Below are 5123 nucleotides of genomic sequence, written 5' to 3' on the forward strand. Positions count from 1 at the left end.
CACTGCTTTTAGAACGTATCTTGCCAAAAGGAAGGCCGGGATTTCTTCTCGATCGTCCCAGAGCGCAGGGCACAGAACAACGGCTCCAGTTGCAGGAAGCCCGATCCCACCTAGAGACCAGGAAAACTTCCTGACTGCTGGAGGAGTACAACAGGGGAGGCAAGACCCAGGGAGGTGGTGGGCTCTCCTGCCCTGGAGGCAGGCAAGAGGCAGCTGGTCAGCCATCTGGGAGGGATGCTTTAGCCTGCGTCCTGCACGGAGTAGGGGCCCTCTGGCCCCTTCCAACTGTGCTATTCTATTTATTTATTTATTTATTTATTTATTTTATTTATATTGCTATTTATATCCTGCCTTTTTCCTACAAAGGGCTCAAGGCAGCTTACATCATCTCTCCTCCTCCATCTTACCCCCACAACAACAACCCTGTGAGGTAGGTTGGGCTGAGAGTCTGTGACTGGCCCAAAGTCACCCTGTTGGCTCCATGGCTGAGCGGGGACTAGAACCCAGATCCTCTGAGTTCCAGTCCCATGCTTTTAACCACTACACCACACTGGCTCTCTGTGATTCTATGGTATGAGAAACCATCCATAGCTAAGCTTGATCTCCCATGGACTCCACAGGCACCTAAGCTATGCCCAAGCTGTTCCCCATTCACATCTTGCCCCTGCCATAAACTGATGAGGTTGCTCTAGACAAGCCCTCTCTCTTGGCCTCAGCCCCTTCTCTGTGATAACAGGCTTCTACCTCATAGGTTTGTTGTAAGAATCTGGCAAGAACATGGTTGCAAAATGCTTTGAATGCTCAAAGGCAGGATATGACCATGGAGGAGTATTTTTCTTGTTAACTGTAATATAGGACATATTCCCCAGGATTGAGATCCGAAAATAGGTTTGCCTGGGACTGATGTCAGGCTGAAAGCCAGTCACAGCTGGGGACAAATAGAGCAGGACTCTGGGCCTCGAAGATGAAGCAGGCAAGTTTATCTTTTTTCCTTCTCATTTACTGTGAAGAAGTGGACATGGACAGATGGCAGAAAATGATTTTCTGTTGCACAGCAACAGATTGGAAAATATAATTACTGTGGCGTAAGGGGTATAACAGCTGTGACCCCCTCCCTGAAATTCCAGAGCATGGATTGCAGGAGGCAATGGAAAACAAAACATATAATTCAAACTGACCTGAAAAGAGAATTGAAAACAGTCCAGGGAGGGCTGGGTATCGATTCTCTTGATCAGTCTGTAGGTTGTGCATAACAGGAGAAAGGGGCCACGGCTGACCAGAGAATGAGAGAATGATGGAGGTCAGCATATTCTGAAAAGAGTGATTGATCACAGAATAAACAGAATAAATCCAGCAAAAATATTACAAACAGCTTGGACTGAACTTGTGAGAATGGAAGAAACAGGTTGAGGACCAATCGTTGAGGACCTTATGGGAAAACTGCTCCTTCGCTGGGCAGTTGCATCATTCCATTTCTAATTTGGAGCAAATTCTTTTATTTCTGGGCCAAAGGAACTCCCTGCTACATTTCCCATGGCCACCAGTTATGTAAGAATATTGGAAACCTCCAAGTAGCTGGTGTAGTAGGGTTGGGCATGAGATGGGCACTCACACCAGACAAGGGATGTATTAAAAGGGTACTTGTACGTATGGTAACATAAGCATTTTCTCTGGGGTTCTCAAGATACTGCTTAGTGACCAGTCTTTAGGACTAAAGAGACCCTCTTGCTGCTACTCCTCTTTCACTCCAGGCCTAATTCCCTAATCCTCCACTTGGGCCCAATACCCCTCCAGCCAGATCCAGCTGTGGGTGCAGCCTGCTTCTGCCACCCAGCTCTTCCCAGTGCGATGCTGGATGGGTTCTCACCACCCCTGCGAGACCCTTCCCCTGGCAAGAGTGCAGGACCACCTCTAGACCCCTGCAGCACCCGGCCCTCCACCCCGCATCCTCATCCGCCCCTGAGGTTCCCGCAGAGAGAGGGAAGAACTGCCGACCTTCCCCTCGGCTTTCCCCTCATCCTTTTCACAGTGCCACACCTGGCCAGCAGGCCTCCTTCCCTCTCCACAGGCTCTCCCTGGCTAAATTCCGGCCAACCACCACCTCTTGGCTGCTTGAGGGTCCATTCACAACTGCTCTTTCCCACCTGACTAGACTCTGTGGCCAATTAGAACCAAATTCACCTGGTCCAGGCCCACCTAGCGACTTTCAGAGGGGTGGCCCATCTCCTAGAGCCCCTTCAGAATGCCGCTCAGCATCCTTGGGCCGTGCAAAATCAGAGCCACTCCCAGAGAGCAGAGGCTGCAGGGGACACGCTGCGGAACCACGAGGGTGACATATGGGCATTTCTTTGTAGCCAGGATTGTGCCTGAGAGAAGGGAAGAAACGGGCTCTGGAACTGGCTAACCTAGTTGGACAGCTTTCTCGGGCAGCCTGCAAGACTTGGCTGAAAACCTGACGATCCCGGTCCATTGCTTTCAATGATACTTTAGTTCAACGATCTGAGTTCAGATATTCCAACCCAGTGACTTTATGGAAGCAGGACTGTGTCAGCGTGGAGTAAAGAACAAAACACGTTGCAGGTAGCCTTGGTCATCTGGCTGTGCTTATCATCAGCGGCCTTGCCATGCTACTAAGGAGGCGCAAGGGAACGAAGTTTTCCTGAGCATGCACAGAGTGTTTGTGCCAGCAGCAGGCAACACAAGTCTGGTCCTCCTCAGGCAGAGTTCAGAGCGCCAGGCTTCCTTCTGGAGCAGAGGGCTAGAAACAACTTTCCTGAGAGTCAAGAATGTAAGGGGTGCCAGGCTGGATCAGGACTGGCACCCCTGAAACAGACGCCTCAAGTGACAACAGCTGTGCAGAGGTGTCAGAACCAGCTCGGTCCTTCAGAAGTGGGGCCCACTGCCATGGCAGCAACAAATCTTGTGAACACAGCCCCCAGGCAGTGGGGCTGCCTCCCAACCCTCAGCGATGGACCTGGGCTCCATAGTGAACAGAGAGATTGTGTGGAGCAGAATCCCTCCCCCTCCCCCTCCCTAGAACAGGGGCCGGCAACCTTTAACACTCAAAGAGCCATTTGGACCCATTTCCCACAGAAAAGAGAACAGCGGGAGCCGCAAAACCCTTTTGACATCTAAAATGAAGATAACACTGCATATATCGTTTTTTACCTTTATGCTATATATAAAAAAACTATAGTGTGTTGCATTTATGAAATCAATGAACTGCTACAGAGAAAACAAATTTTTATTTCTGCATGCAATAAAAACATTTTGAACTCCGAAAAAAAAGACACTAGGTTGAAAGTTACTTTCAAATAAAATACTCAGTGTCTATCTGAGTCCTCCTCAGATTTATGAAATAAAAGGCCAAACTTATATTGTCCACTAGCAGCAAACCAAAAATGCCGTCTGCTTCTGTGTGCCCTCATCCTTTTATCACGTGGTGAAATATTGAAATATGGGCTTCATATTGTTCAGCCCTCAAAGACTGGCTTGGTTTTCCTTTTGGAACATGCCGTTTTGCTAGTGCATTTAGGCAGGGCTTCTTCAACCCGGGACCCTCTAAGTATGTTTGATGGTCATTGTGGCTGGGGATAATAGGGACTGTAGTCAAATGAATCTGGGGGCAAATGAGTTGGGGAATGCTGGCTTAAAGCATGTAAACCAGTGCCATAAAACCCTTCCCAATGTGTGATCATCCTACGATTTGAAGTGGCGCCCGTGGTGGGAGGCGCTGAGGCCTGCCGATGTGGGGAACAGCGTCTGGCTGGGACTGCGCGGTGGTGCAGACGAAGCCTTGCATTCATTTGCGACTCAGAATGAAATTCTGGGAGAGCTGAAACAGGTGCAGCCGCAGCGTGAGAAGGGGAAGGAGGGAAGGGTATGGCTCAGAATGGGAGAGGCGGATCCCGGTGGAGAGCATGCCGGTTTCTCCCGGACCCTGTGCCACGGCTGGCATGGCCTTGAGGAGCATTCCCCACAGAGGTCCTTGAGCGCAAAGTGAGCTTTAATGGCCCGGGGGGGGGGGGGGGGCTCCTGGGAGTCAGTAATGAGGAAGGAATCACATTCAACCTGCAGGTGTATTTTTCCTCCAGACCAAACGACTCCTCTCGAATATTGCTTTCCAAATATGTTTGTTTTTGCAGATAATTAAACTGCAATTACCTCACAAATAATGCTAACGAAGCAATTAGACAGAGAGGGGGAGAAGGAGGGCAGGCAGGCAGGCGCGTTGCTCTTAGCTTTTGTAGCAAATGCTTTGTTTGGGCACATCTGAGTGTTTGTTTTTCACAAACCGATGCTGGGGTTCTCTGAAAGCAGACCTTGAAGCTTCTGGCACGTGTGCATGTATATGTATTTATAAAATATGGGTTTTTCCTCATTGCTGAGCTCTAGAAGAGTAATCTGCAAAAACACATCCATCTCACCAATTCAGCAGTGTAACGTGTAAACAAGAACACCATCATCAACAACAAAACATTTATGGAAGCACATGTGGTTGTGTTCACATTGACACATGTCATTAACAGGGCATAATGAGCTGAAATGAGCAACCCCGTTGGTACCCCGCGCATGCCAGCAAGTGTGTCCTTTTTCATGGGGTCCGACGCACGCCCGGGCACCGTTGGAACGTTGTGGGTCACTGTTATTGCCTCCACTAACTGCGGCTCTTCAGACGCGGCTGCCTGGCGAGGGACACGCAACCCCGTTGTCCTGGCTTGTTCTCACGAACCTTGCTCTGGTTCAGATGCCAGCGGGGGCGGGGGGGGGAGGTGGGAATGTGCCAGGCCCTGCCGACTCGCCCCTGGGCTCTTTGCCCTTGGGCAAGCCCACAGGAGCCATGGGGAAAGCAAGGTGGGGGTGAAAGCAGCTGGGAGGGGGAGCCCATTCGGGCACCTGCCCAAGGCTGCTCAAGATCTCAGAGCCAGCCCTGGCTCCCAGAATGTTCACACTTACCGAGTTTTCATTGAGCATCGCGGGATTTCTGGCTAAAATATCTAGGCTCTTGCTTCACCTGTTTTCTCTGCAGAATGGCTGGGACCCCCTTCAAAGCTCGCCTTCTGCTTCCGAACAAGCCCTGTGTTCCACCACTGCCCAGCCTCATTCACACAACTTAGTGGAGG

The sequence above is a fragment of the Varanus komodoensis genome, unplaced genomic scaffold (genome assembly GCF_004798865.1).
Source record: "Varanus komodoensis strain SLA01 unplaced genomic scaffold, ASM479886v1 scaffold15, whole genome shotgun sequence".
In the NCBI taxonomy this organism is placed as follows: domain Eukaryota; kingdom Metazoa; phylum Chordata; class Lepidosauria; order Squamata; family Varanidae; genus Varanus; species Varanus komodoensis.